The sequence below is a fragment of the Chionomys nivalis genome, chromosome 18, assembly GCF_950005125.1.
Source record: "Chionomys nivalis chromosome 18, mChiNiv1.1, whole genome shotgun sequence".
Taxonomy (NCBI): Eukaryota; Metazoa; Chordata; class Mammalia; order Rodentia; family Cricetidae; genus Chionomys; species Chionomys nivalis.
This window is the reverse complement of record NC_080103.1, coordinates 60494101-60502485: the sequence shown is the minus strand read 5'-3', so window position 1 is coordinate 60502485 and position 8385 is coordinate 60494101. Positions and strand designations below refer to the sequence as shown.

At 44.5% G+C, this 8385-nt stretch overlaps 1 pseudogene; it reads right to left on the bottom strand.

Moving 5' to 3' along the window:
- Positions 1-318: 318 nt before the first annotated feature.
- LOC130889372 (voltage-dependent anion-selective channel protein 1-like) lies at positions 319-4630 on the bottom strand (annotated as a pseudogene).
- Between the last annotated feature and the right edge of the window lie 3755 nt (positions 4631-8385).

Here is an 8385-nt window from a genome sequence, read left to right as displayed (position 1 = left end):
ACTGGGAGGTTCATGTTCTTCACATTGGAATAAAAAGTTAAAATAAACAGATTGTCTGGAACGCTTCCAGTGCCCCCCTCTGCCCGCGCTCCAGCTCCCAGGGCTTACAACCCAGCCCTCTCAGTCCCAAATGTGATTTCCCGGTTAAGTGCTTGCAGAGACCAGGTGAGGTATGTGTTGCAGGGCCAGGCCATGATTGTGTCTCCCGAGCACCAGGAACGACATGATGATATTGGTTACTGCAGCTCCATGGGGAAATCAGGCTCTTTCTGAAAACATTTCAGTCATTTCCAAAGGAGACCAGTCTCCCAAAGAAACCTAGCCCGGCACAAGAAGGAAGCCTCCCGGGGTCAAGTCGCAGGCGTCACGAATGAAGAGCAGTTTGGAAGAATCCTAAGAATGGGGGTGGATGATGAAGGTCACGTGAGGAATTTTTTTTTTAATGTTTTATTTTATTTTAAGTGATGTAAATTATAGCGTTTGAAGAGGAGGTTAATTCCACAAAAAAGAGAGGAGTTCATAATTTTTTTTTTTTAAAAAAGAGTTATGAGGCTGTAACAGGAGTCAGTTTAGACCCCTAGTGTTATCATGGTGTGACCACATTCACCTCCTCCAGCTCAGAGCTGGAGGTCCCGGAAGCTACTTCATACTCTGGTGTAATGGCATAAAAAAGAGTAGGAAGGAAAGAAGGGAGGAAGGAAGGAGAGAAGAAAAGAGAAGGAAAGAAAGCCACACTACAACACACGAAAGAATTAAGTCGTGAATGACCAGCTGCATCCTGCCCACCCTCTCTACCCTAAAATGGCACAAAAGAAATAGCTGAGCACACCCTGGTGTAAAACAGGAAACCGAATGACTTGGATAGAATAGGGCATGGGGATCCCTTTCACTTAGGTGTGCATATGCTTCCCAGCAGTTAGGATTAGGACACCAAGGCTCGATGCCCAGGAATCCACGGTTTCATCTGTGGACTCCACACAGATTTACAAAGGACCCACACATTCCCAGCTTCCCCCTACAGCCTGATGTCACTGGAGAGGCTCCTTCCCAACCCACATCTACGCTGGAATGGGGTTTCTTCTTTACCTCTGACATGGCAACTCCTTCAAGTTGAAGCATCCTTGGCCTGAGCTCTGCCATGATCTTTGTCAGTTCTCGCATTCCCAACACAACATTAAAATCACTAAATTTTGAAAGCAGCGATGTTGCAAAATAGTTTAAAACTAACAGTTGTACAATGTTCATTTATGCTTGGAATTCCAGGCCACACCAAGTTTGTGGACACCACGTTGATGTTCTTGCCATCCTGCAGAGCTGACAGTGTCAGTTAGGTGCCTGACTGTAGGGTCTGAATGTACCCTGATTGGATCAGGCTGAAGCAGCTCGTGTTGGCTAAAAAGCATGCATGGGGTCAACCTGACACTCAGCTGCTGTTCTAAAGCAAGTGTTTCCTGTCATCCATTTCCTGTCGTCCATTTCCTGTCGTCCGGGTGAGATGGACAGCAGTCCCCATCTTCTTGTTCACCTTTTGGTTAACGGAGCCACCAAACCCTGTCCTGCCATTCACATTCGTATGAAGCTGGAATTCACCCATCTTATAGCCAACTGCAAAACTGTTCTGGGCCACTTGGATTTCGAGGTTTCGAACTTCATCTAGTAGCCAGCCAACCCTGAGAGCCCAGAACCAGTGGACCCAGAGATGTCAAAGTTCACATACAGCCCAGGTTGATATATTACCTCTTGTATCATGTCTTGATTTTAGTATTTTCCCCCAGGGTTAGGCCAGAAGGATAAATTAAAGGTCAGCTTCGGTCCACATGCACTCTGGTCCTCCAGTGACCTCAGAGCCCACGGTGCTGTCTGTACACAACAGGCCATAGTCGGTTCACTATACTCGGTCTCCAGGCTCACTTTGGTGGACTCTGTGTTGGCTGAGCCTGAGTTGATAAATTCCAATCCATTCTCAGACTTTATTTCCAAATCAAGTTTTATTAAGCCAAATCCATAGCCCTTAGTGAAGACATCCCTGGCGGACTTGCCAAGATCCACATGTGTGGGAGGCTTAGCTGTCTTCTCAGCTGCAGTGATGGGGGACCAGAGGCAGTAATGGTAAGGGCTGCAGTGAAAAGGATGGGCATGCCATAGATAATCTCAACACCAACGTGACGAAACACTGCCTTGCCCTTAGTGTCCCATTACATCGAAGCTACGGAGAATATCTGTAAAAATGTTGGGATCCATTTGTATCTTTCCATAGTTAAGTTTGTTCAGAAAGTATTTCCACATTGCCAGGCCATTGAGAGTCCACCCTGCTCTCTGTCCCGGGCTTTCACTGTATCCTCGAAATTGCTCACAAATTGCTTGCAAAGTCTTTTGGAAGTGATAGTTGAAATTTACTCAGCATTTCCTCTGTACTATGTGAGCGTTTTATGATGTAACTTAATCTATCACAAAGTTTACGACCATTTTTCCTATCTTATCAGCATCAATTGGAATAATAGAGTGGTGATTGATTTAAAAGTTACCATGTTATTGCAGATCCCCTGGGACAAGCGTTGTTCTACATACTTTCCATCCACGGACCAACTCTATGAAACACGGACTACCGTTCTGCAGAGTTCACACACGGCACAGTTGGCGAACGGCCTTCTGCCGTTTGCCTCAGATCAGACAGTTAACAGAGGTTAAAACTTAATCAGCTGTATCTCGGTGCCTACCATTTCGGTCTGTGTAGCATGCCCTCATAGTGTAGAAGTGCGCAGGCACAGAAAACGTTCAATAACCCATCGACAGTGAGAACCCCATTCCCACAGGGGTGGCTCTGGTTTTCTTTGTTTTGTTTTCTCGGCTAAATCCTGTGGTTTCCCCCCACTTCCTTGGGTTGCTTTGCTAAGGAGTGTTACTTCAGCACCAAGATTCTACCACGAGGCCGACATGCTGGGTGCATTCTGAGCACACCCCCACCCCAATTCTCCATATGTAGAAGAGATATCTTAACCCAAGGTTTTCCTTTCTAGGCACATCGGCAGACTGGGGAAGGAGTTTCAAAGTGAAATGAGGCTTTGAAAGGCGCTGTAACTCCTGAAAATAAAACTGACACTTTCCATGCAAGGTAAAAAATTTTAATGCAAGGAAACAATTGCTTTCCAACCCCTTCATATTATTTTCTGTTGTGTGCTGAAGGGAAACACAATTATTCCCTTTGGAGGCCCTGCTGCCATGGCCACCACCCTGAGTAGACTAAAATACCAAGCCCTCAAAAGCTACATTTGATTTCAGTTCACCAGGTCTAACTAAATCCAGATATTCATATCGAAAAATACGTATTTCCTGTCTATTGTCCAAACTCCACATTCTCACCATCATATCTGTAAGTTACATAGAGAGGGCTCAGAGTAGGTGGAGAGAGAGAGAGAGAGAGAGAGAGGGAGAGAGAGAAAATGAGAACAAGTCCCCGTGATAGCTGTTCCTCCATCTACAATGGGATCACAGCCTCGTGAATTCATTTAAGTCAAAAGAGTCTTGTAACACTGTGCCTTAATCTACCAAGACTGACATGATTTTAGGATGATGGCCTGTGGTGAACGAGATGTCAACACTCTCGATCACATGGTTGGGTGACCTGGGTCTGCACTCACTGCTGCTGCCCAGCGTCCTGAGGGAATACTAAATCACACATCACAAACCTAGAACAAAACCAAATGTTAAAACTTGAGCAACAGCTGTAGTGGCATTTCATTTGTATTTTAATAAATAAAGCAAGCCAGAGGATCAGAAAAGTAAAGCAGACACACTGGCCAGCCTTATAAACCAGGCAGCAATGACACACACCTTTAATCCCAGTAGCCACACTAGCTTGCCACAGAAACTAGGCAATAATGGTGCATGTCCCTAATCCCAGAACTAGAGAGGATAATAAGACAGGAGGAGACGGCTCTCAGTCTCATTCTGAGATTCCTGGAGGCAGGATTGCCATTTCGGACTGAGATAGAAGTAAGAGCCAGTGGCTGGCTGTTTTGCTTTTCTGACCTTCAGATTGAACCCCGATTTCTGCCTCTGAGTTTTTATTAATCATGCTTCAAATAGCTTCAGTTGAACATGGATCATGTTTGTACTTCTGCAAAAGAAAACATGTAACCCAGTCCATCCTAGCCAGGACAATGTGTATCTGAAAAGTCCAGACGCTTCTCCGTAAATGGTGACTTACAGCCCATTCCCTGTGCACTTCTGGATAGCCAGTTCTGCAGGATTGTCTACAGCAAACTTTATATTTGAATCACATGTGGGACTAACACAGCTGCATTACATTGTAAATACACACACATATATATGTATATACTTGTATTCCTTTCTGGTTTAAGACATCCTAAGGGTAGAGATCAATGTCTCAAGTGACTGCATCCCACAGGGCCTGGAGGCTTTGTACACAGGAGATTTGAAATGTGTGTTCAACAACTGAGAGGAATTTGCTACTTGAAATTGGACATGGCTGGAGGAAACTCCCAAATAATATGAATTTACACAAGATAGGTGGGGACATTTCTCTCATATCAAAAAAATATATTCCATGGAATGATTATTCTGTGCTAATTTTTAAAAAGTGAAACCAGCTCTACCGGCTCAGGCGCATAGTCGCCGTGAAACTGGCTATATTGGCTCATGTGTGTAATCTCAGTGCTCAGGCATCCAAACCAGGTGCATTTCAAAACTGAGGAAGAACTGTGGCTGTTATTATTGAAGCGCTAACATGATTGTATAGTTTTTGTTTTGCTTGTATACCTATATGTCTGTAAGGGATGTTTGTATATGTGTGGAGGTCTGAGGTGAACATCTAGTGTCTTCTGCAATCATTTTCCAACTAAATTATTTGAGGCAAGGCTCTCAGTTGAACTTAAAGCTCACCTATATAAGTGGTCCAGCTAGCTAGTTAGTTCCAGGGACAACCCTCATCCTGTGTCCTACTTGTAAGCAGAGGTTTCCATGTCCACCAACATTTACATGGGCAACTGGAGATACACACTTCAATCCTTAGACCTGAGCAACAAACACATGATCCACCAAACCATCTCCCTTAGCCCCCCAAAACATCTGCTTTTGAGGATGGGTTCCTTCTGCTTTAATGGAACAGATTGCATTTTGTACCTTCTTCTTCTATTAAATTTCAGCATTTCTCTATTTATTTATTTATTTGTGTGCTCTTAACCACTGAGTTATCTCTCCAGCCCCAACTGCTGCTACATTCTTAGTGGCAGTATGCATATGTGTGTCTGTGTGTGCATGTGCATGCACACATGTGTGTTTATGCGAGCAGGCATGTGTGTGTGTGCATGCATGTGTATTTGTTGCACACGTGTGGCAAAGACATTAAGGACAACCTCAGATATTGTTCATGAGAACCTTATACTTTTGACTTGACTGTGTTCTGTTCTGATTGGTCTGAAACGTCACCAAGTGGGCCTTAAGAGTTGACCAGTAAGCTTGAGGGATCCCGTTCAGGTCCACCTCTTACCACCACTATGATTATAAATGTGCACCTCTGTGTCTGGCTATTTATGTAAGTTTGCAGGGGGGAGAGGCAGAGGTTGAACTCACTTGCAATGCAAACACTTTACAAACTAAACCACCTCCTTAGCCTCTTAGTGACATTTTAAGTAAAGTTATGCTACCAAAGAGGTCAGGCTGAAGGTTTAAAGAAAAAATAGAGAACACGACAGGAGAAAGTCGTACCAGAAGATGGGGAGTGCTCCCCCCAGCACCAATGCATCATCGCGTGCAAGTCTGCATAAATTCCTCAGATCCCTCAGTCACGCTGCCCTCCCAGAAGATCCAACAAGACTGCTTTTGAGGAAGCCTGAGAAACAGCAATACAAGGAAAGGAATGGACTCCCTACTCCATGTTTGTCTCTCTAGAAGCCTTCCAGAAATAATATGCAATGAAGAAATGGTTCTGGGGTGGGGTTTAAGGAGAGTAATGGCCTTAAAATAGCTTGTAAGACTACCAATAAATGAACGTTATTCGGAGCAACCAACTCCTACAACTGTAGGCCACATAAGCAGGCGTGTAAGCAGGTATGTGAGCAGGTATGCAAGCAAGTGTATAAACCCGTGTTCTCAGGCGGCTCCTCCCTGAGTACTCACATGTGTGCATCCATGTGGCAGGTAACAAACTGTCAGGTGACAGCCACAGCGCCTGTGGCGCCATGTGAGATCCATGATATTGGTTCCCAGTCCCTAGCACAGCTCTTGAAACAGCAGAAGCCCTCTGGGAGTTGGACCGGGTTTTTTCTGTTATTGGTGACAGAGCTTGCTGGGAATGGAGCTGGTCCATTTAAATTTGACATTTTTTTTTACAGTGTAGAACATAGTTTGTCCATGTTGTCAATATCACCTAACTGTCAGCACAGAAATAATCAGAATGTTCTCTAGAAGTTAGTCTATAAATTCCATCTATCCACTCATTCCAGACTTCAGCAATCCACCCTTGTCATTCTCTCTAGTCTAGCTAAGAATTCTGGTTGTGTTCATCAGAGAGACTTTTTCTCTGTTGCCTTCGTGTGCTCTGTTCCAACTTCTGCTTTAATCCTTGGATGTCCTTCATTGTGGCTGCTTTCACTCTAAGTTTCTCTGGGTTGTCCAGTGTTTAGGTTACTGATGGAGCCCATCTTCTTCAGCACGTGCCTTTACTGGCATAAATCCTCCTGTACGCTTGTCTTAGGCCTCATCTCTGAGTTTGGGTGTATTACGTCATCATATTTCATGCATCTCTGAGTAATTTTAGCTCCCTATTGTTTCTGCTTTTGCATTGTTATTTACTAGAATGATTCACTGTCTACGCTCCTGAGTTAACTTTTCCTTTTGGACTTGATTCTACTTCTTTCCTACTCAGCTAAGGCTTTCCTTCTGCCCTTTGGCATTTGCTGAGGCTCACTTTAAGGCCTCACTCAGGGTCACTCCCGGAGAGGCATTTGCACTTCCCTGAGCGAACGCTGCACTGCATTCTCTTGCTGTGGGGGTGCGTTTGATAGGTGTTCAAGTCTTCTGTCTCCTGCTTGGATGGTTTATCCTCTACTGAGAGGAAGTTGCTGAGGTCCGGTTGTTATTATTGAATTATTCACATTTTCTTCTAATTCTGTTGGTATTTGTTTCAATGTACTGGGGATAGAAGGAAGTTACTGGTCCCAGCCCAGTTTCCTTACTCAGAAAGTCTGCTGGCTTTTGCCTGGGATCCCTGAGGCGTGGATGTTCTGTCAAAATACCAAGGTGGTGGTCAGAAGGCTCATCTACTCATGCCTGAGAAAATGAGATCATTGCCTGATCATCACTAAATTGAAAACCATTGCTTCATGCATGCCATCAAAGTTTCTATCAGCATTTAGTTGGAAAGGTAAAGCGGATCTCTCACATGTGCACAAAATCAAACGTTGATTTAACTAAACATGTAGTAGCTGTAACATACCATCTCAGGCAAACTTGTTTCTCGGGCTGCAGAAATGACACCAGGATGAAAGTCTCATCTCTGTCCCAAGTCCTTGTTCTTTCCAGGACTCTGTGCCACTAGTGATGCTGTTTGTTCCAAAATTTCCTGTGGTGTTCACAGACGTCTTCATCAATTATCTGAGGTTTCCTAGATGGATTCTCTCCTCCCAGAACAAAGCAATTTTGTAAAACTGCCATTAAGAACAGAAAAGCCTGGCCACCTGTGACGGTTTGCCCACTCAGATGTCTCCAAGGAAAGCATGAGTGATGAGGCCACTCACCAGTCACGTGATCCGCTCCAGAGCAGGGCTTGGTAACTCTTGCAGCCAACTGCTCCTTGACCTGCCTCAGGCTGGTGTCTTCTCTGACCAGCGGGTTCTCTCCAGAGCTTCCTTGAGATTGCTCGAAGCAACGGGCCTACACTGCTCAACCTGCTCCCCACATAAATAAATGGAATATTTTTTTCTCATTGCTTTTGTCTCACTCCAATCACACAGATGATTTCATTGATCCCATTTTACAGCTGAAACATACTTAGAGGCTTTGATTGATTTATCCATGCGGCTGAGTCATGTCTTGAATCCAGGCTTCCTGGCTTTAACGCATCCATCCTTTCAGAACCCATATCTATGGTCACCGACTCCGGCAAGGAAGAAAGGGCAGCCATGTGGAGATGGTGAGGGAGGCCAAAGGATGGTGGAACCGACTCTGGAACCCCGTTTCAGGGCTCTGGCGTCTCTGAATGGATTTATTATTTATTATTCTTGGAATTCACCTACATCAGTTTCCCTTGTTCACTGCTCGACCTTATGAAAAGAAAAAAATTATTTTCGTCTGTGTTTGCAAGTTTCACTTAAGTTTCGATGTCTTTTAGGCAGATTCTTTTGATTGTGAACTGGATATGACCTG